Source organism: Amblyomma maculatum, chromosome 1 (genome assembly GCF_055883805.1).
Source record: "Amblyomma maculatum isolate TAMU_Amacu chromosome 1, ASM5588380v1, whole genome shotgun sequence".
Classification (NCBI taxonomy): domain Eukaryota; kingdom Metazoa; phylum Arthropoda; class Arachnida; order Ixodida; family Ixodidae; genus Amblyomma; species Amblyomma maculatum.
Genome location: NC_139344.1, coordinates 286,005,963 through 286,028,899, shown reverse-complemented (window position 1 = coordinate 286,028,899; position 22,937 = coordinate 286,005,963). Strand labels below are relative to the sequence as shown.

Here is a 22,937-nt window from a genome sequence, read left to right as displayed (position 1 = left end):
TTGGCTGCATTGAACCTTGTCGACTGTCTTTCTTTGGGCTTCCAATGTTCTCGCTAAGCGAGGGGGGGGGGGGGGGGGGTCATATTTTCGAGCTCGTTGGGCTCGATCTGTATCACTAGTTTCAAGCTCCTGGTGCTCAAGCTGTATCATAGATAAGTACTTCACTCGGATGTGACCAAAATGAACAGCACCCGCAAAATCGGCGCCAAGAACGAAAAAAAGCACAGAATGAGCTTCGTCGACCTAAGCATCTAATCACTGGCGAGTGCCGTGAGTATTTATTTGCCCGAGAGAACAAACACTTCATTAAGAAAGACAAAGCATCAGGCGTCAAACTACCTCGGCACAAATCCCTGCAGTATGCGACAAATGAGAACGGTAAGCAACCACGAACATCGCACGCAAAAGGGGCAGCTAAAATTTGAACATGGCGGCACCTTCACTGGCATGCTTTGTTCCCAACTAAACTCTTTTCACAGACCGGACACTAACCTTTCTGTAACGACGCCGCAGCAGATGTTCCAGGGTTGTTAATGGCGCGAACACCACAGTCGGCTAGATTGGACGCGTTCATGCAACAAGAACACTTTCATTTACTACAGCCAACGGCGCGGCAGCAAGCCATCGGCACGTCACCACACCACCGGCCACCGCAGGATGGGTGATGAGCGATGAGCGCGGCGCGTGCCACAACTAGGGACAATCCGACCTAGGGACAGGGATTTAGCGCAGCTGTCGCGTTAGCAGCTCTCCTAGGGAATACTCGGATGGGTTGAAGCAAACAAACAAAGAAGAAGGCTGGCTCGGCGCGAGTTAGGCGCTCCCTAGCGCTGCCGCGTAGCTTGCTCCTCGCCGCATTGAAAAGCATATTGTCGTCTGGTCCGCGCTTCATTCCAGCGAGTGTTTGCATGCACGCGCGCGCGGTTTCTCTCATCCTCCGGCCGCGTTCTGGCCGCCGTTGCGCTCCAACAAAAGGGGCAAAAAAAGAAAAAAATAAACGAACTAGAATTAAAAAGTGACGGCGCGCTGAAGCGAAAAGCTTCCCTACACTAGTCAACACCGCGCTTCGTGTGAGCCGGCGTATGTCCGAGCACGAATGACGTCACACACGGCGCAGGTGGCCGCCGACGACTCCGTCGCCTCACCTTTCGCCGCTGCCGCGCGCTATGCGCGAACGTTTGAAGTTCGCCGCAAGCGCGTGTTTCTCGCGGAGGCCGGCTATATAACCGCTTGCCAGAGAATAGGTGTGCGCATTCAACGTGGAAGGAGAAGAGAGTGATACTGCCGATACAGAAGTGCTACCATGGGAGTTGGCTGAAAATGAACGAAAAAATGCAAAGCTGAAAGCTCAACGAGCATCCGAGACACCCGAACAATAAAAAGAACGTCTCGCTAAACGACGCAGCAAAGCCGAGTCTGAAACGCCTAAAGCATAACCATAAGCTAAACCGTAAGCATATCCATAAGTTAAACGGTAAGCATATCCATAGCCTAAATCATAAAGCATAACCTTAAGCTAAACCGTAACTATATTCATAGGCTAAATCATAAAGCTTAACCATGAGCTAAACCATAAGCATCACCGAAGCTTTTCGCTTCGAGATACCAGACTTAACCTTTGCTAAGCCCCAGCCAACTTTTTCGCAAAACTTGTGTGGAGACGGTTATAAGGGGATGGTTGTCGGCTTATTTTTTTTTTTTTTAGGTATCTCGTACCGCTCATATCTCGCTCCTTTATAACTGGCAGGGCCGCAGCAGCCATCGCGGAACCAAGTCGCGGAACCTCAAGAAACAGATATACGTCAATCGTTCTATCTTCATACGCGATCCTGCTTTGGGAGCTCAAAACTGCTCACTCGCTAGAGGAGATAACTTAACTAGGAATTTCACAGCGTAGCTGGGGAATTAAGAAGACAAAAGTTTCCTTGGAGAATTTCCCCGTCTGCATGGAAAGTCGTCAGGCATTTTGTCGCTCTTCGTCTCGTGGAGAGAGGAAACTGCCGCTAAAATGGCATGCCTCGGCTTCTCGTCAGTGACCGAGGTCGTTAGCAACCCCAAACTCTCATAATTAAAGGTATTTAGGTCATTGATTTCGAATGGCAGCGCCGCAGTAGCGAACTTTCCTTGGCCGTTGTCGGCATGAACCAAAGGGTAAGGGCATGCTTTGTGCCTTTGTAGGGAACGCGTCCAAAACGCGCCGGAAACAGGCACCATGGCGTTGGTAGCATACTGTGTATTCGTGACACTGCTGTAGCGATCGGTCATTATGGGTGGCAACGTTTACTGTTCACCTTGTTGGGGAGTCGCCTTAAACATCTGTCCACAAAGGGTTGCATGGGCCCCTTTCAAGTGAGCAGTCACCAGGGAAAGGAAGCTCCCCAATCAGCGCCCGGAGCACTCGTCGCTCTGTACACGCGTATCAATTATTCTCCACGAGAATGGACCTTTCATTATCTGAACAACATGAACAGAGACATCAAGAGGTGCTGCCTAAAGTCCTACAAAATACCTGTAGCTTGCCTCTCGCCTTCGAGTAGAAATTCGCATTCATGTTTGTTTTTTATGTCTGAGCCTGCCAACAAGCGCTCTTTGAAAAAAATGTTCGCGGCGATCAATTAATCATAATTTCTCGCTTTCGAATGCACCGAAAAAAAAAACACGTTTCCAGTCAGCCTCTTTTTCAGCCAGGGAACCGAAAAAAGCAAAAATAAGAAACCCCACTGGCAGAGAACGCCGCCTTTGCGCGCGTCTGCACGCGGCCATCCCCCCTCCTCCTCAGTCTACTTCTGCTCAGCGTGCAGTGGGCTGCACAGACTCCGCAGACAGCCGTGCGCAGTACGGGCATAGTACGGGCGCGGCTGCGCGTAGGCACGGCCGGTCTCGAGGGAGAGAGCGCGCGCTCTTTCTTACGGCCTTCTCAATCGCCGCGTGAACAATGGGAACTTTTCTCCTTGAGTCACGCTCTCCCCCGCCGCAAGGGGCGCGACCTGCTCACTGTTCGCTCCGCATCTGCTTCAGTGGCGGCGGGTGGCTTTTGCCTAGTTTCACGCTGTCGCCCGCGGGTTTCGTGGTGAGTGCAGCCCCTAAATGTAAGATTACAGAAAGTAGATGCTGCAGCGGCATCCTTTCAGCGTGCTACACACGTGAATGGAGTCTTTATATTAAAAACACTGTCGCTCAGCAAACGTTCGACAAGCATACGACATGTATTGCGGCATGGTATCTACTTTTGTTCATTTTAATCTGAATGTTTTCCCAAGCCTGTACAAGAAGATGAACAAAAAAAAATGAATGAGCATGATCACATCGAAGCTTCTTCAAGGAAAACATAACAGCAACAATGGCAAAACCATCTTTCAGCACTAGATGAGAAACCATCGAGGTAACACCGAAGACGAAAATAATTTTATAAAAATGTAATGTAAGTTGCACAATGCTTACATGACATAAAGTATTAGTATAACGTCAGAGTAAACGCTTTTAAGTTTTGTTATCAATTTTGCTATAAATTATAGACCAGCAAATGTTTTATGTTGTATTATAAACATTATTTTAATTTTGCAAATAAACGTTGGTTTAATGAAATGTTTACATGATATCATGATTATTTCATGAAAAAAACAGGAAATCTATTTCAAGCACTAATTCCTAGCAATATTTTGTTTCTTTTTCTAGTATGTTTTTGAACTATATAGTTCCAACTATCTGTGCAGTAATGCCTGCCTTAGAGAGCAATCGCTGCCCCATTATTTTGGTAGAATGATTTGCTTATTACACATTCGCCACTGTTACTCAAGGGTTTTCTCCGTGCTATTTATTCAGAGGTGACTATAGGAGTTGTATGTCGCGCTGTATTGCGCGCCTAGGCACCTAGTGTCGACACCGACAAAATCATTTCAGCTCTGCCGCAATCAGTAACCGAGGAACTGAAAGAAGTGATGGTATCTCCTGTCATCCCATTACCCACTGTCACGTATTCTGGTTTAGCTTACGTCACTGGATACAATGTGAAGTTAATCAGTGACTTCGGGTGTGACGCTTGTGCTATCCTTCTTGAAACCAGCGAAAGAAGCAGCCCCATGTACACTATATTCTGCGAGGACAAGATTCTAGCGGACTGCATATTATCCAAAACCAGAGTTTGTAGCCCTCTTGGACAAGGTTGTGTCTTTTTTTTTTTTGAAAAAGCTGTCGTGCACCTACCACACAGAAATGTCCTTGAAGTCCTTCAAATCTTAATCCAGCCATCACTTGAGAACTCACCTTTGCTGAGTTGCCCGGAAGGCATTGACAATAGCCTTCCGCTTCTTTAATAAGGTCCGCTTCTTTAATATGTGAGAAATTTCTCAGAATCCTTCTTGTCAATTATGCTAAGAAAGTGAGAGACAGGAACGAAAGGCCAGCTCCTTATGTGCACAAACCATCCAGAAAGATTCTGAGACATTAATTTTCTAGCCGCTAGTACCGTTTTGATGAATGAGTGCAATGTGTTAACTTTGAAGGACATATTTTTTTTTATTGCTTGTTGCTCTTTTCAATTATGCATATCTGTTTATGCCCATTTCCTTGATTAAATGTTTTTTTATCACTGTATTAAACTGACTACGACTGTCTACGTGTGCGTCAGTCGCGAGACTACGTATACATCTGCTGTCTTTCAACCTTTAAACGAAGCTAGAACAGCCCACTTCACTAGACAACTGAAATTTTAACTGTATGCGTAAATTTTTGTTCCTTACTCTGAATCTGAGACGTGCTATGAATTTTCGTCAGTGCCTCTTTTGCTCTAAATGAAAACGGCAGCGGTTGACAGAATATCCACCGAGCAGTTTGTCATGCACTAGCGTCAGGTCGCGCTGTACCTGCTTACAGCTTTCAAAGGCACACTGCATAAAATGGTACATATAGTTTTGTGAAAAATTTAGGGGCAAAAAGAGTTGATGTAAGTGCACCCGAAACTTCATTCGAGCGTGCGCGACAGCAGTGACGAAGGCGCGCGCGCATTATTGTCTATTTTATTGCTCATACACGATAAATCAGACCCTGATTACGGCTTCTTCCTATAAGCCGTAAGGGGTGAAATATCAGGACCTGCCGGATGTAACCGATGCGGGCGGAGCGAAGAGCGAGCGAGCGTTTCCCTTGCGCGTGAACGGCTGTAGCGGAGGAGCAGCAGTGGGGCGGTGGCGACCCCACCGAGGCGCGGCGGGCGGTGGAAACAGACCCCATTGGAGAGGCCGTAAGAGAAGAGAGAAACGCGCTCTCCCTCGAGACCGGCCGTGGCGTAGGTTTTGTAGTTCCTTTCCGCTCCGCTAGAAACCGAGCGCTGGCGTCGCGGAGCAAACTTCAGACACGGCCGGTCTCGAGGGAGAGCGCGCGCTCTCCCTCGAGTCCGGCCGTACTTCAGCTTGGGTTCCGCAGGCCGCGTCCGCAGATCGCGTCAGCAAATTCGTATCCGCAGCAGTTGTAATTGCGAAGTGGTAGAGGTTAATGAGTGGTGTAAATCGATAGAGGGTGACACAATGTTGTGTCTGAGAAACTACTTGTGCCAATAAGTTAATTAGGTAATTAATTACAGGCAGAAAATGTAAAAGTAGTTGTGAGTAATTGAGAATAGAGGTTAATGAGTGGTGTTAATCGATATAGTGTGACGTAATGTGGTGTCCGAAAAAGTAATTAGGCCAATAAGTTAATTAGATAAGTAATTAGAGGCAAAAAATGTAAAGGTAAAGTCGAAAATGGTCTCATTAGCCAATGGCTTGGCGCCACATTTGAATGTATCAAATACTAAAATAGTTAATTAGGTCAGTCAGTTGGGGTGACATCAAGATGTATTATATCAGTCAGTTAAGGTGACGTCATGGAACCTGAAGTCGAGCCAAAAAAGGGCATAGGAAGGGATTATCGCGCAATTTGAAGATACCAAAGCCTAAAATAATTTTGTTCAGTCAATTAGGGTGGCGTCAATAATGCGACGTCACGCAACCGCAAGTAGAGCCGAAAAGGGGCATAGGAAGTGATTGGCGCCCAATGTAAAAGTACCAAACATTAAAATAAGTAAACAAGAAGTGAATTAATGTGACGTCAAGGATGCGACGTCACGCACCCGGAAGTAGAGCCGAAAAAGGGCGTAAGAAGTGCTAGCTTTAGAGCTGCTAACGCGGAAAAGAATGTACAAAAGGATAGAAGGACGAACTACGAGTTACAGGTAATGAAGTTTAATATATAAATACACACAACGTACAAGGGTAAAATACTAGGCACGATTTCGCACAACGATCCGCTCGCGTACTAAGAGGGTGCTCTGCTCTTCGTCAAAGTTGACTGTCTCGCACTTTAAAGTTGAAAGAAACACATACACACCCCGAAAACACAGAAACACTCCGAGAGAAGGGACGCACCCGTGCAAATGTCCTCTTCCGAGAAATGTCGGAGTGGGAGCCGTCCCGCGTCCGAGCCAAGGTCGCTTCCTCGGAATTGGCAAGACTGCGTCGGGCCCCTCCCGCACAGAGACTCTCACACAAAGAAGGACCTCACCCACCTTGGCCGTAAAATAAGAGGAATGGCCATTAGAAAAGTGAACACACAGAAAGAAACGGACACCCGCTACACTTGCTTACACTCGGGCATCCTGGCCCAAATGGCGAGAATTGGGCCTAGTTGGTTATTCATGTTGGTTTCACCGCGCTAACACATTGAACGACAGAAAAGACAAACACCACGGAGCGCGAACTAACAACTGGTTTTAATGGATGAAACGGAAGTCATTTTATACACAAAACGTGATCGTCATCAAACAAACATAAGCAGCGAGGAAACATGAGGAAACAATCATCGCAGGAAACAAAGGCATACAGCTAGACACACTCATCGCGATAATCTAAGCAAATCAACTTCTTTCGCAGACAACGACAGTGATACGTTGCTGATACACATATCGGCCCTGACGGATTTTATTTCAAACGCTTCTGTGATCTCTCTTTCGGTTTTATTATCAGAATGCGAAATAACAGCGGTTTTTCAAAGTGAGGCTTACATTTGCAGTGCTGGCAATGCGTAGCCAGCTTCCCTGGATGCGCGATTGATTTGCAATTGTTAGCATGCTCATTTAGCCTTTTGTTTATGCACCAACCCGTTAATCCGCATCCTGGCCCGTTGACGTCCCTGTTAAACTGAAGAGAAAAAAAAGGAAGAATGCAAAACAAACAAGTTCGAACGGTACAAATTTTACATAATGCTACGCATGCAAATGGAAACACAGCATACACACTTCTTATGGAAATGAGATGCAAACGACGCACAATGATAAGCACTGGTTAAGATCGTTATTCGATCTCGTTCGGAAAGGGTGTTTTCTCGTGTTTCCTCAGTTTGACTGAAACCTTTCATGAGGTCGCCGCGTTCGTTGCGGTCGGGCACTCATGGAAGCTTGCCCTGAAGCACCGCACTGATTTTCTTCGTTGTCCTCATCCTCTGGAGTAGAATCGTCATCTTCGGCGGTGCAGTCAGTCGTAGGCCACCTTTTCAGCTGCGATGCGTGCGCAGTCGTCGCAAACCGTTTTGTGCCTTGTCTAGCCAAATCAGCTACTCGATAGGTGTCCGAAGGCAAGGCCTTCGTTAAAAGCGGACCCCAGAATCTTGCTTGTGTTTTTGTCGGCTTTCCCGATTTCTGAGGCGCTCTTCTCATGAACACCTCTCTCACATCGTACAGCATTGCGGGAAAGTGACGACGATCGTAGGCCTGCTTGCTTTGCTCCTGCTCCTTGATAATACGAGCTCTAGCCTCATCCCGATGTTCGTTTGGGTCTTCAAGTGCGTGTGTGGTTGTATTGAGCTGATTCGATGTGATAAAAAGCTGCGCTAGCAAGACAAGGACGAAGGAAAAGCAGCACGCGCACAAACGCAGGTAATCGACGACGAGTCGCTTTTCGCCGTTCTTTTTCTTCGTCAAGATCACCGGACTCGCGTAAGGAGAATGGGTCTCGCTCACAACGCCTTTCTGCTTAAATTCCTGAACGATTTCTATCATTGTCTCTCTCCTACGTTCGTCTTGTAGGGACGCTCTGCCACGGGCAAACTTCCGGAGGCTTCCTGGATGTCCGTTTCAAGCAGATTTGTGCACCCCAGCACTTCGAGGCTCAGCGCAAAACAGTCTCTGTGTTCATTTAGCAGCTTCACTAGCTCCGACTTCTGTTCGGTGGTGACTTTTAACCGGCGTCCATCCTTGGCGTATGGAGAGAGCGAACAAGCCGAGCTCTAAGGAAGGATTTTTATCGGAAGCATCCCTGCCTTAGTTCACTTCGTCGCCGAATGCAGCTCTGCACCCACAGCTGTTCCAGGTGATGAGAGTGGGCTTCGACACACTCCCAAACATCAACTTCACGCTCCAGGATTGGCCGCCTTTCTGAGATCGTGCGCACTTCATCTCTGTTTTCGCTCAATAGTTCATACACATAGCTCGGGGCATCTTTGTTTTCCTACGTTATGTCAACCGGCACCGCACGCCCAAAGGTTTCTCCTTTCTTCATGACTGTCATTTCACCGTCGAACAGACAGAGTGGCAGCATCACCTTACCGCCTACTATATCAACAAGGATATCGCCTCCCAAACGGCTCACGACAGCTGGTCTTGTAAAGTCGCTTTCTGTTGTGAGAGTGGCCCAGTTCACGAATTCACCTTCTAGTTAGGTGTCTTCGGATGTCACGAGCCGCAGCCGCTCTCTCGGTGTTGCCTCCAGGTTGGTGAAGCGGCATTGGTTTCTCGGCCAAAAGCGGAAGCAACCACCCGCACTCCCATAAGTGACATGCAGAAGCTCCGTGAATGTTCTTCCTATTATCACGTAAATTTAGAGTGACTCGTCCGCAACAACAAGAATGAGGACAGTTCTCTCAACAACACCATATACTTCTACGTCTGCCTTGCAGATACCAATGATGCACGCAGCGGGTGAATTTGTATTCCCAAACCCACAAAACCAATGTGTTTTCCGCCTGTTAGGTTTGGCGCGTGCGTCTGAGTAGCGTACCGCTGCCACCAGTTGTTAGGTTCGGCGCGCGGCCCCTTGGTAGCGTTGGCCTGGCGGCTCCGTGGACGGCGGACGGCATCAAAGGTGCCAGCAAAGACGAGGCGTCTTTTAACGAAACAACCTTTACTTCAACATCATGAAGAAACGGGCAGTGAAGCTAACCCGGAGAGATTACAGACACTCTCACACAGCTGGTGTCTAGCGTCGTGCCAACGGCGCGTCAAAGTAGTCTCTGTCCCAGCGGACTCGGCCGCTGCTTTTTATAGGTTTTCCCGTTCACAGGGAAAGGGTAAACCCTCACAGGAAAGGGAGAGCCAAACATGTTGGTTCACGACGAATGACTCAATCGCAGGTGTTTCGACCTCATCTCCTCCACCTCCTGCAGACAGGAGAGGGCGACGCACTTTCCCTCGAACTCCAGGCTTGGCTAGCTTTTGCACACACACGCACGCACACACATTTGGCGCGTGGAAGGAACACGCTGAGACTTGTCGGCGGGAGGAAGCGTTGCGCGGCCGATGAACGGCGTCGAAATGGCCGATCCGCTCGCGGTTCTGCCTGTTGCTATGCGGTGGCCGCGTCAGCTGTCCCACTTCTCGGTGGAGAAACGTAACAGACTGCCCCGCCGGGGGAGGGAGATCCCGAAGGGCAGGGGACTGCATCCGCTGTCCGGAGGGATCGGGATGTTGCTGCTAGCCGGGTTTATCCGACTCTGTTTCTCTTGAGCTAGTCAGCCTGAAGAATTCCTTGGCAAGTCCGGGTTTCCAAGGCACTCTGCAACTTGTCTTCAGGAGAGATTTCTGACAACCCACAACGTCACAACCACGCTAAAAACTCAACCGGTCAGCCAGCAAGCACGGCACAAACTTCACTAAGTTTTGCCAGACTATTTCCCTCTTATGCCCCCCCCCCCCCCCCCATCTACATTAAAGGGCAGCTCAGCAGCACTTGGAACGCGTCCACAAATTTGAAAATCGCATTTTCAAAACAGCACTTCAAACAAAAATAATGCAATGCAATCTGTTCAAAATCCTATGTAAGGAAGAAAAACACCAACTAGTGAATAAAGGCTTCTTCTCACGTTATGGGCTTCGACTTAAGCCATCGGCATTACCGTTGAGACTCCCCTTTTTGTAACGCACCTCAAAAGAATACTGCTGTAAAGCGAGGCTCCAGCGCAAGAGGCGGCCATTTTTAGAAGAGGTTGTCTGCAGCCATTGGAGAGGGCAGTGATCCGTCTCGATGATAAACTTCGAGCCGGCAAGGTAGCACGATAGTTTCTGAACGGCCCACACGAGACAGGCACACTCTTTCTCGGTGGCACTGTACGCCTGCTCACGACCGGTCAGTTTGCGACTAGCATACAGGACGGGGTGTTCCTCTCCTCCAGTCTCTTTCTGGCATAGTACAACTCCCATGCCACGCTCACAAGCATCGCACTGAACCACGAACTCTTTAGTGTAGTCTGGCGATCGTAGCACAGGCTGGCACGTTAGAGCGCTCTTTAAGGCTCTAAAAGCGCTTTCCTTCGTCTCGTCCCAGACGACTGTTTGAGGCTCCGTTTTTCTGAGAGCATCTGTCAGGGGACTCGCAATATCAGAATACCTAGGGATGTATCTCTGATAGTAGCCGGCGACACCTAAGAACGACCGGATATCGGTCTTTGTGCGCGGCTGAGGAAAGTTTCGTATCGCAGCAACCTTTATTTCAGAAGGACGGCGACGACTCTGTCCAACCACGTGACCGAGGTAAACAACTTCGGCACGTGCCAAGTGGAACTTGGGAGTTTTGACCGTTAAGCCGGCTTGGCGCAAACGGGTTAGCACTGCCCGCAAGTGTGTCATGTGCTCCGACCAGGATGCGGAGAATATCGCAACATCGTCCAAATAAGGCAAAGCGAACTCCTCCAGTCCCCGCAACACTTTGTCCATGAGGCTTGAAAAGCAGTAAGGCGCGTTCTTTAGACCAAAACTCAAAACTTTAGGACGGAAAGTTCCCAGTGGTGAAATGAACGCCTCATACCTACTAGCCTGCTCTGTTAGGGGAACCTGCCAGTAACCCCTGACAAGGTCTAGTGTGGAAATAAACTGAGCGCTACTAACTTTCTTGATGCGCTCCTCGATGTTTGGGATCGGATAAATTTGATCCTTAGTGATGGAGTTTAGCTTACGGTAGTCGACACAAGGACGAGGGTCCTTGCCTGGTACCTCAACCAAAATCAAAGGGGAGGTGTAATCACTCTCACAGGCCTCCACAACATCCAGCTCCAACATTTTCTTTACCTCAGCCTCCATAATATCGCGCTGACGGGGTGGTACACGGTACGCCTTAGACCTTACAGGCTCTGAGGAGGTAAGTTCAATGTCATGAGTAAGGACAGAAGTTCTACCAGGCCTATCAGAAAATTGACCTCGAAACTCTTGCAAGAGTTCGTGCAATTCGGATTTCTGCTCAGGCGGAAGCGGTGCTTTATCGACTAAGTCACTAAATAGCTGATCGGTGACTTCCCTGTTCGTCACTGTACCTAGTCCCGGAAGCTCAACCGGAAGCTCTTCGGGCATGTTCACCATCATACTCACCACTGCTTCCCTTTGCCTGTATGGCTTAAGCAGATTACAATGGTAAACTTGATGTACCTTCCGTTTTCCTGGCAGACTCACTGTGTAGTTAACGTCCGACAACTTTTGCACAATCCGTACCGGACCCTCCCACTGCACGTCCAGCTTGTTTTTCAGCGATGGGCGCAAAATCATTACCTCATCGCCTACCTCAAAGCGACGGGTCCTGGCTGTCCTATCATAATGGACTTTGGCCCTCTGCTGAGCTTTGACCATGGCTTCTTCTGACAACTCCTGCGCCCGCCTCAAACGTTCGAGCAACCTGAGCACGTACTCTACAACGACTGGGTCATCGCCCTGGCCTTCCCACGATTCACGAAGCATGCGAAGAGGAGATCGCAGCGTCCGACCGTACACGAGCTCTGCTGGCGAAAACCCTGTAGTTTCATGCGGCGCGGTTCTTAGGGCAAACATCGCCGCCGGTAGGCATAGCTCCCAGTCAGTTTTTCGCTCAAAACACATAGCTCTCAAAAGCCGCTTCATGACGGAGTGAAGCTTTTCAACGGAATTCGACTGTGGATGGTACACGGAGCTATGCAAGAGCCTTATTCCGCATCTTTCCAGGAATGATGTGGTCAAAGCGCTAGTGAACACTGTGCCCTGATCTGATTGGATTTCTGCAGGAAAACCAACTCGCGCAAATATGGACAGCAGTGCATTCACTATCTCCACTGAACTGAGTTGTTTAAGCGGGACTGCCTCGGGGAACTTTGTCGCGGGACAAATCACTGTCAGAATATGTCTGTACCCTGAGTTTGTTACCGGTAGTGGTCCCACAGTGTCAATAACGAGCCTTCTGAACGGTTCCGTAATGACGGGCACCAACCTCATCGGCGCTCTCGATTTGTCCCCAGGTTTGCCCACATGCTGACAGGTGTCACATGTCTTTACAAACTCTTCTGCGTCCCGAAAACATCCTGGCCAATAGTACTCTTGCAATAGGCGGTCCTTAGTCTTTTTAATTCCTAGATGCCCCGACCACGAACCTCCATGCGACAAGCGCAACAGATCCTGACGATAGCACTCGGGCACGATCAGCTGATCGAACTCAATTCCCCTGCTGTCTAGATACTTTCGGTACAGGACCCCATTTCTTACTTCAAAACTGACATTTTTTTTTGGCGGTACCTCCTTTTAGATTGCAGCGGATGTTCTCAAGGCTGCGATCCTTTTGTTGCTCGGCTGTCAAAGCAGACTTGCTGACATTCAGCAACACGTTAAGTCTCTCTGACGTAGGCGCGACGAACAAACCTGCAGATAGTTCTTCTAAACTACCCGTGCTGGGCATTTTCTCTCCTGTATCCGGTGCCTTCAATTTTTCAGGCTCACTTGTGTTTACAGCGGACGTGGTCTAAATCTCAGCGTGCTGTTCCTCCGACCCTTTTTCATCGCTTGACAACCTCATCTTCTGAACTACCGCCTTTGCAGCTAGCTCCCGAGCTCTAGATCTGGTTAAGGCTAGTACGCTAGCCTCTCCAAAAACAAGCCCCTTTTCGCGCAAGAGGTGATCGGACTTGTTTGAAAACAGGTACGGGTACTGAGGAGGAAGCATAGATGACACCGCAGCTTCTGTCAAAAGTGCGCCGAAAGGCCCCTCAATAAGCACTTTGGCTATGGGCAAACACACGCTGTGAGCTTCCACTGCTTGTTTGATCCACGCGCATTCACCCGTGAACATCTCTGGTTCTATGTAAGAAGGGTGAACAACATCCATGGTGGCCGCAGAATCGCGAAGCACTCGACACTGTTTCCCGTTCACGAGGAGGTCTCGAGTGTACGGTTAGAGAAGCTTCATGTTCTCGTCACTTCTGCATAACGACAAAAACACGATCTTTGGTTTCGTCTCTGGACACTGCGCCGAAAAATGACCAGGCTTCTGGCACGTATAACAGAAGCGCGATTGCCTTGCCTCGAACCTCTTTTTCCGTTCGGCTTCGGTTACCACCGTCGCTTTATCGTCGGCCGGACTGCTTTGACTCGCATCCGCACCACGTTTATTCTCCTTGGCTTTAAAGGGCTTGAACTTCGGCCTCTCAAACTTAGAGCCGAATTCCCCCTGTTGACCGTCCTTAGCTCCACGAGCCCGACGCGTCACAAACTCTTCAGCTAGCTCGGCGGCTCTATCCACCGTACTAACATCTGGCCTATCCATGACCCAATACCGCACGTTCTCGGGTAACCGACTGTAAAACTGTTCCAGCCCGAAACACTGCAAAATCTTATCGTGGTTACCATACGCTTTTTCTTCTTTGAGCCACTCATACATGTTTGACATAAGCTTGTAGGCAAACTCTGTTTACGACTCACTTTTGCTTTTCTCATGCTCTCGAAAATTCCGACGGAATGCTTCTGCTGACAGCCTGTACTTTCTTAGCAGACTCGATTTAACTTTGTCGTAATCCTCTGCTTCCTCTTTTGTCAAGCGAGCGATTACGTCTGCCGCCTCACCGGGTAACAAAGTGAGCAAGCGCTGTGGCCACGTTTCCCGAGAAAACTCTTGCTTCTCGCACGTTCGCTCGAAGTTAACCAGGAACAAACCAATGTCCTCTCCAAGCTTAAACGGCCGCATTAGGTCACTCATTTTGAACGATTCCCGTTCTCCTGCACCGTGAACCCGACTTGTACTACCGGCGCGTCCCGCGTTTACCTCGATACGTTTCAGTTCCATAGTGAGTTGACGGTCTCGCTCCTCTTTCTCTTGCCTTTCCTTACGGTCACGTTCCTCTTTTCCTAGCCTTTCCTTAAGTTCACGTTCCTCTTTCTCTAGCCTTTCCTTACGTTCATCAATGATCTCAAGGCATTCGAAAAGCTCGTCATCTTCAGCTTTCGACTCAAGAATAGCCTTTAACACTTCTGGTTTTCTGAGTTTGTCTGACAAATTCAGACCCAGCTCCTTCGCAAGCTCCAGCAATTTCGGTTTGCGAAACGACTTCAAATCCAAATCCATGGCTGTTCCGAGTGCTGCCTTCTCTACTGCCCACTACTGCCTTGCTGCAATTAACCCAGCAACAACGACAACACAATTACCAGCTCTGTTCTCTACCTAACAAAAGCCTGGCAAAACTCAGTAGAAGAAAGTCCCGCACTCACCAAACCTCGCAGCCAAGAATCCAACGCAGTCGTTCCGCTGCAGGCAACCAGTCATCACACAGGGCTCGTTGCACTGCTCCCGCCTTTCCGCTGAGCTGCTTTGATTCACGGGTCACGCCTGTGACATCTCCGCTCTTCCCACCAGATGTTGCACCTCGGTCAGGCCTGGCTTGTTTCACCGACCACGGTCACTGCTTGGTCGTCCTCGTCTCTCCGCTGTTCACCAGTTGTTGGACGACGGTATCGCCTGGCTCGTCCCTCCAACCACGGTTACGGCTTGGTCGTCGTCGTCCCACCGCTGTTCACCAATTGTTAGGTTTGATGGTGCGTCTGAGTAGCGTACCGCTGCCACCAGTTGTTAGGTTCGGCGCGCGGCCCCTTGGTAGCGTTGGCCTGGCGGCTACGTGGACGGCGGACGGCATCAAAGGTGCCAGCAAAGACGAGGCGTCTTTTAACGAAACAACCTTTACTGCAACATCATGAAGAAACGGGCAGTGAAGCTGACCCGGAGAGATTACAGACACTCTCACACAGCTGGTGTCTAGCGTCGTGCCAACGGCGCGTCAAAGTAGTCTCTGTCCCAGCGGACTCGGCCGCTGCTTTTTATAGGTTTTCCCGTTCACAGGGAAAGGGTAAACCCTCACAGGAAAGCGAGAGCCAAACATGTTGGTTCACGACGAATGACTCAATCGCAGGTGTTCCGACCTCATCTCCTCCACCTCCTGCAGACAGGAGAGGGCGACGCACTTTCCCTCGAACTCCAGGCTTGGCTAGCTTTTGCACACACACGTACGCACACACATTTGGCGCGTGGAAGGAACACGCTGAGACTTGTCGGTGGGAGGAAGCGTTGCGCGGCCGATGAACGGCGTCGAAATGGCCGATCCGCTCGCGGTTCTGCCTGTTGCTATGCGGTGGCCGCGTCAGCTGTCCCACTTCTCGGTGGAGAAACGTAACACGCCCTTAGTTCGACGCCACAACAGGAAGCAGCGGAAGCGCGCATGATGCAGCTTGAGCTTCCGGTGTCCACCATCCAAATTAATTTAATTTTACCGTTGATGGTCACGTATTTTAGCAGAAGCCCTCGCCGTGCAGCACTGTCGTCAACCACGATGGTCAAGCCCGTCCACAGCGTAGGCATGTTACCTCGCGCTTCGGTTCTGGGTAATTCCTAGAAATGTGTCCAAATGCGCCACAGTTGTAGCATTTGGGCTCTCCCTTGTCTTTCCGTAAGGGTGGTCTCGTATCACGCATCACAGGCCTTGTCGAAAATTCTTGGTCCTCTTGCCTTGCAATGCGCTTCGGATACGTGTAGCCCGCCTCGAACCCTCTCTCGTGTCTCGTGCACCCATCGTTCCTGCCTCTGTCTTTCCACTCTCTCATAGTGCTGGATATCATGAATGAGGTCGTCCTCATCATCATGCGTGCGCCATATCAACATTGAGCACGGCTGGCTCGACCTCAGACTTGTAAACACTTGCTCACTAGTTTTATTAACGTCCAGGTGAGCATCTGAGCACAAACGTACTTTAACGTGAAAATACGCGCTTGAACACTCATTCCCCTGTTGCACGCGCTCCTTCATTCGCTGGTACCGATCTGCCGCACTCGACTGGCTGATGGAGGTCTGGTGGAAAAGATCATCGAAATCCTTCCATGACTTTATGCGCGCACGACGGCTCCGGTACCAATCCAAAGCCGGTCCAAAGAGGTGTGATTTAGCGGTTTCTAGCTTAAATTCCGGAGGCCAATTGTGTAGAGTTGTTGTCACTGTTATATTTTCGAGCCAATCACTTGCTGATTCTGAATCTCCGTCTGCGGAAAAGTCTTTGATCGATTTATTCATGTCGGGCATTATCTAAAACGTCGAGACGGTTGACTGAGGCGGTATGCTTAATTTCTTAGGCAGCTCCTTAATAATCTCATTCATGACAAGGAACGAAGACAGCATAGAGCAAAATTTATTCAAAGAAAACTAATAAACGACCCTCCTGAGGAATCAGCCTATTTCGATGCTGCCTGCGGGCTAGAAGGGGCCGCGGTCTTAGCAGTGGTAGATGGGAACCACTCCCAGAAAGTAATTGGATCCATTAATACGCGTAACGCTTTAATAGCTGAAGAAGCTGCGATAGCGCTAGCATGTACAGGCACTAAAGCCAGAACTATCCTTTCAGATAATAGGACGGCTGTTAGGAACTTCGACAAAAGCCTAATTTCCAAGCAGGCGGCCAGTCTACTGAGAAAGCACCCGCTAAACCGGGAGGTTTCAGTCATCTGGGTTCCAGCTCACGAGGGTCTACCAGGCAATGAGGCTGCCCATCGCCTCGCTCGAGATGCATACACCCGAGCGGCCATAGAGACCCCGATACCTGGAGACAAAGACCCCCTCATCACCTACAAGGAGCTCTCTGAGACTCCCAGACTAAACAGAAAGATCTATCCACCACCAGATAGCTCCCTAATACCCTCAGAATGCAGGGCCTGGCGAAAAATTCAAGCCAATCGTTTCTTTCCTCATGAGTTACACTGCATGAGTTGACAGGGGACTCAGAAGCTTGCAATCTCTGCAACGTACCTCTGAGTCAAAATCACCTAATCTGGCAATGCCCGATTCTCCGGGAGCTAAAGAAACTGATCCCCTTGATCAAATTACCTGGGAGTCCTACATCCGCAGCCCAAATGTGGATGAACAAAAGATCGTCCTACGCCTGGCGGAGGAGGCTTACTCCAAGACCTTCTCTACGGCCACGGCGCAGGAGAGCCGGCAAGGAGATCCTCCCCCTGGCTGAGCTCCTGCCCCGAGGTCCATGTCGGTGTAAATAAAGTCTTCACACTCACTCACAATCTCATTCTACCTAATTGGCCATTTTCAGCAAATCGACCATAGTAGCAAATCGACCATTCAGCCATAGCTTGCCTTTAGCTTAGAGCTCAGCAATTATCAATTTTCATCGAGAGACCTCTCAAAACCCTTGCTACACACACACCAAAATGATGCGCTACAGCTGAAAGAGAACGAAACAAAGAGCATTATACATAATGAGGCAATACACAAAACACACGTGAAAGGTTACAATCCTAAACAAGACACTCCGCAGCCCAAGCAAACTTAGGTACAGTGAAGCGTCTACACAGCTATGCTAAGAAAATAAATTTCATTAGGCGGTTGAAATTGTTAAATTCGCGTCGAATCGAATCAGTCCACTCAGGGTAAATCGCTCAGTTCGCTCACTCACGTCTTGTTGTTCAGCCGCTAGTCGATTACGGGGTGTTGTCTCTCTCGTCGTTCTTCACGCTTGCTTATGGTTGGCTGGAAGGTTGAAGATGCCGTTATTACATTTGGGGCTCGCGAGACTGAGCCCGACGCTGACGCCAGTTGTTACATGCGGCTCGCGGCCCCATCGGTAACGTTGGCCTGGCGGCTCCGTGGCTCGGTGGACGACATCAATGGTTCCAGCAAAGGCGAGGCGTCTTCTAACGAAACAACCTTTACTACAACATCATGAAGGAACGGGCAGAGAAGCTGACCCGGAAAGAATGCAGACACTCTCACACAGATGGTGTCTAGCGTCGTGCCAACGGCGCGTCTAAGTAGTCTCTGTCGCAGCGGAGTCTGCCGCTGCTTTTTATAGGCTTGCCAGTTCCGAGGGAAAGGGAAAGCGAGCAAGTTCAGACAAGACTAGATGACTCAATCGTCGGTAGCGCGACCGCATCTCCTCAGCCTCCTGCAGACGGGCGAGGGCGACGCACTCTCCCTCGAGCGCCGGGCTTGGCCAGCGTTTGCACACACACGCACGCACACACATTTGGCGCGTGGCACGACTTAAGCAACTAGACGCAACGAACAGCAGTATCCGTGCTTTTGCATTACTCCAATGCAGATTCTGCAGTGCTTTTTAAATTTTTTAACGACTTCCTAATGATAGTTTCCAGCTGTTCTCGGCACTCGCTTTTGGGAAGACTAACTAGCCTGACGTGGAAGCATGACATCGAGAGCGAAGCACATTGCAGGAGTGCGCGCTTTCTGACTTGCCAAGCGTTTGGCTCCCCGCAAAAAGGAAAAGTCCTGTAAAAATAACGGCTCGATTTACTACTGTACGTATGGGTGCCATAATAGTTATAAAAATACCGCCGGGAAGCAACTGAAAATCAAGTTTTTTTCGGTTTCTTTGGAAAGCATACGAGAGCGACGTGACTCATCGTTAACCGTGGCACCCGGCCTTGCAGATGAAATTGGCATCCGTGATGTTGCATGGGTCTGCGAACAACTACATACAAGAAAATCGAATTACATATGTGCTGAAGAGACGCCGAAAGGGCTGGATAAAACGCACCTCCAAGCTAACGTCGTAGAAGGCTCTTTTCATTTAGGCAGTGCATTTTCTGAAGATATTCGAGGGCCCCTCTGCACTGTGAAGTTATTCGCGCACTCCATACAAGTGCTTAGCTTTGAACGGTTTCTCACCGCGCACAAAGCAGTTATTCTCAAAATAAGTCTGAACATTCTCGATCGCCCGAAATGCACAGAACAGCACGCGCCGCGAAGCTTGCTCAGCCATGCTTGTTTTTCCGCGCACTGCACTATCACAAGCCACCACTCGTTTCGACGCACCGAGTAGAAAATCAAAACTACGGCAAAACTGCCAAGCGGCGAAAAAGCACGCATGGCCCGACGCCTTAGGACACATCTCCAGATGCAACCTGTGCTCGTCCCGTCCTACAAAATAGTTTTTTTTTTCTTTTTTTTTTTTAAAGAACCTTTCCATTGACCGACGGCGCCCAGCTGTACGTGCTCTTGCTTCTGGGGGTTAGCATGCCGTCTGCACATAAATTGCCACCGAGGGGAAAAGCAGTGCTGCGCATTGCGCACTGGCTTAGTTTTTGTTTTATCTCCTTACTTTCAATATGTCATATTGCTCGGAATCTGAATTCCTACTAAATAGAAAAAAAAACGAAGAGCCGCCAGCAGAAGCGCTCGCGCTCACGATGCGCTGCGCCCAAAGCGCCGGCGGCCTTCTACCAGACGGCATGAATGGGTAGCGGCTTTCTTCACTTTGCTTTTTGGTTTATTTTTCAACATACACACATGGTACATTTTTCTCTGACGTGTGCGTGTGACACGAGGCAGAAAATGACCGAAAAAAGTTTCGTTCTAACACGTTTGCTGCCGAGAAGCGTAGACTTCGCGTTCACTCAGCCGACTCCCTCCGACGAGCAGACATACCCTTTATGGGTGCACCAGTGGGAAGTGGCGCCACTTGTTCCTGAGTAGTGGCGCTCATAGCCAAGCGAGTGTCGCGCGAATTCGTGGAACTCTACGAAAACTTCACACGCAAATGAGCTGAAGAAATTGGTGAATACACGAAACCGCAACACGGATAGGCAGCGCAAACAACCCCTCTGAGGCACAAAAAGTCTTTCCGATGGGCACCTTGAGCCGACCGTGCATTTGCCGCTGGGGTTTGTTTTCAATGCATGCATGTCCCTGAACTTGTAAGTTGATCCTAAGCTGATTTTTTTTCTTTTTACGCTCTGAGCCGAGTTGATAATTGTGACGTTCGTAATATTTGGAAATACAAAGTCCACGTATTGGAAATTCGCAAAGAAAGCTGAAGCTGGGACTGCAGAAACGTTCGAATTACACCGCGGCAGGCGCTTCGGTATTTGTCATTAGGTGCAGATATCAGTGAATGCATGCTGACCTCGTTCCACTGCTCGACTGCTAATCGCCCTCAGGTTATGTGCTTGCAACTCTCGAGCCAGAGCTTTTGCCTGTAGGGGCAATGGGGACTTTGCATGCATATTAGAAGAGCACTGTACGTCCGATAAAGAACGCGCGGTGCATGACCGAAATGCCATTGTCGACTACTTAGCAATTATAAATATGCGCCAAATGACGTCTATTGTTGTTTCTCTTGAAAGTGAATGGCTGCTTTAAATGACATTGCAAACGTTTTAAGTAAACTCTAGTTTGTCGCCCTCACCTTTCGTTGCTTGACGTACGCATGTGCGGTTCTTACACAGTTTCCGAAAACAGTAGCATAACGGACGGTTTCTCTAGCGATCACAAATAAACACGCGTACATAGCTGGCTGTACTCTAAATATTTCAGCTCTGAGCTGGCGGAGCGGACAGCTTAGAACGAACGGCGTTTCTCTTGAACAAGTGCATGCATGCACCTGACCGCCCGTACCAATAGCACCCTAACCCCGTTTCGTGCGGCGTGAAAGACAGCAGTAGAGTTGAACAATGAAATTGTTAACTTGTACGTGGCACCATACGAAGCAAGCAGCTATATCGTCTTTGACGATGTTTCGGGACGAACGGTACACGGCAAGATCAATGCCGCATGCTTTAATTGAACATTTCGCCGAAAGGCAGCAGCAGCGCTTTTTTTTTTTTAATGTTACGCTACTGCTGGTTCACAATGATGTCCATGATACATGGTGACTCTTTCCACGCTCACAAAAGGGCAGAAAAAAGCTCGAATCGACGTACAAAGTCTGCGAGATACGTCCTGCAGCATAGGCAGAGCTACCGTTCATGCTGCCGTTGTACAACACAGTCAGGTTTTTTTGGCCGCTACGAGGTGGCGCCACCCTATTCAAAGCTCCAGGACACCTTTGTGTAGAAGTATATACAGAAGTGCTTAAGAAAAGTGCTAATCTCAAGATGGGGACTCCTGTATGATTTGCAAAATGTGAATTGTGCGCTAGTTGTAATTTGTCAAGAACCGGCAATAAGTAAAACAAAGTTTTTGCTGTGTGTTATACATTGTCTGCGATATTCCCTGTGTATCTAAAACGGCACCCAGTGCTAGGCATATGCAGATAACGCTAAATTATAGTACAGGCTCCAGCAAGCAGTGTTCAACGCCCCCAAACATTACTTCTGGACATGGGCGTTCATTAACATTTTTTGCCTATTATACATGTGTTGAATGAGCCCATATTTCAACTCACTGAGTTCAACACAAAGTAATTATAATTAGAAACGTTGAGAATGGTCAACACCAGCACGGTGGCCACTTTTCCGTTGAAATTTAACTCCGCTTCAATATTCTTCCCACACCAGCCATGTCATAATTGTCCCAATACAAATTAAAGCATCTTGAGTCTGCTCATAGCACCAACATGAGCTCAGTTATTTTGAGAACTTAAAATAAAGCATTTTGGAAGACATATAATTGCAAGCTTCTTACCAGGCCTCTGCAAGACTGGGCCTAGAATAACAAGCCAATAAAAACCTCCTAAAAAATGTCCCAATAAGCTCCCAAAATACCCCCAAACATGTTCCACGGTGGTATTGTTAGGGACGTCCTTAGGAAGTCATTTCTTGTTTCATTCGGGATGTTTTGGGGATTTTTGTGGGACTTCTTTGGATTTCCCTGGGATATCCCAATCTCCCATAATCAAAATCCCTGGGATGTCTCTGGGACGTCTGTGTGTTATCTGGGATGGCGCTACACGAGTGTAGCACAACATGGTGGCTAGCACAACCTCCTCGCCGCGCTTTACCCCCTGAAAAAAACATGGCGAATTCGATATAGAGTATAGGCGGCTGCAGTTTGATAGACAATTTGGTGAGTGGTGAAGTAAGCAGACATCTCGTAATTGCAGTAAGCACTGAAACGACTTCATAGGGGTACTTTTCAGCTGCGCAACCTTTTAGAGGATCAATAATGAAGACACAAATTTACAGTCGCGCGAGAGTCCTAGCTGCTCTCCCGTTGCAAACGTTTTGCCCTCACAGAGAATGATCCGCGCCGTTGTTGCCAAGCGCAGCAATGAAGGCCTGCCAACTCAAGCGGATGATCTGCGCGAGACAATTCAGAGAGCACCGTGATGCTTTCTAATTATGTCTGACGGCTGGTGAATACAACCTGAGGGATCATATGGTGGGGTGGTTGTGCAGGACTTTCGCGGGACAGGCAGCGAGGGATCACCAAAAGCTGCCGTCGGCCCAAACACTGGCTTTTTTGTTTAGCACTATGCACTCACTGCAATGTTAATGATTTGAAGAGCCTTCCTATGATTGGGGGAAAGCAAGCAAAAATACTGACAGCTTCTATTTTAATAAAGAAATGTATGTGCCATGTACATGCTTCCTTGCTACACGTAATGTGTTTTATCTAGTTTTGTTTTGAATTCATGCGGGCTCACCATTTGCTTATTTTTAGAAAAAAAAATAAGTACTCCAGAGC

At 48.8% G+C, this 22,937-nt stretch overlaps 1 pseudogene; it reads right to left on the bottom strand.

Moving 5' to 3' along the window:
- Positions 1–12,995: 12,995 nt before the first annotated feature.
- On the bottom strand, positions 12,996–13,919 carry LOC146206740 (uncharacterized; annotated as a pseudogene).
- Between the last annotated feature and the right edge of the window lie 9,018 nt (positions 13,920–22,937).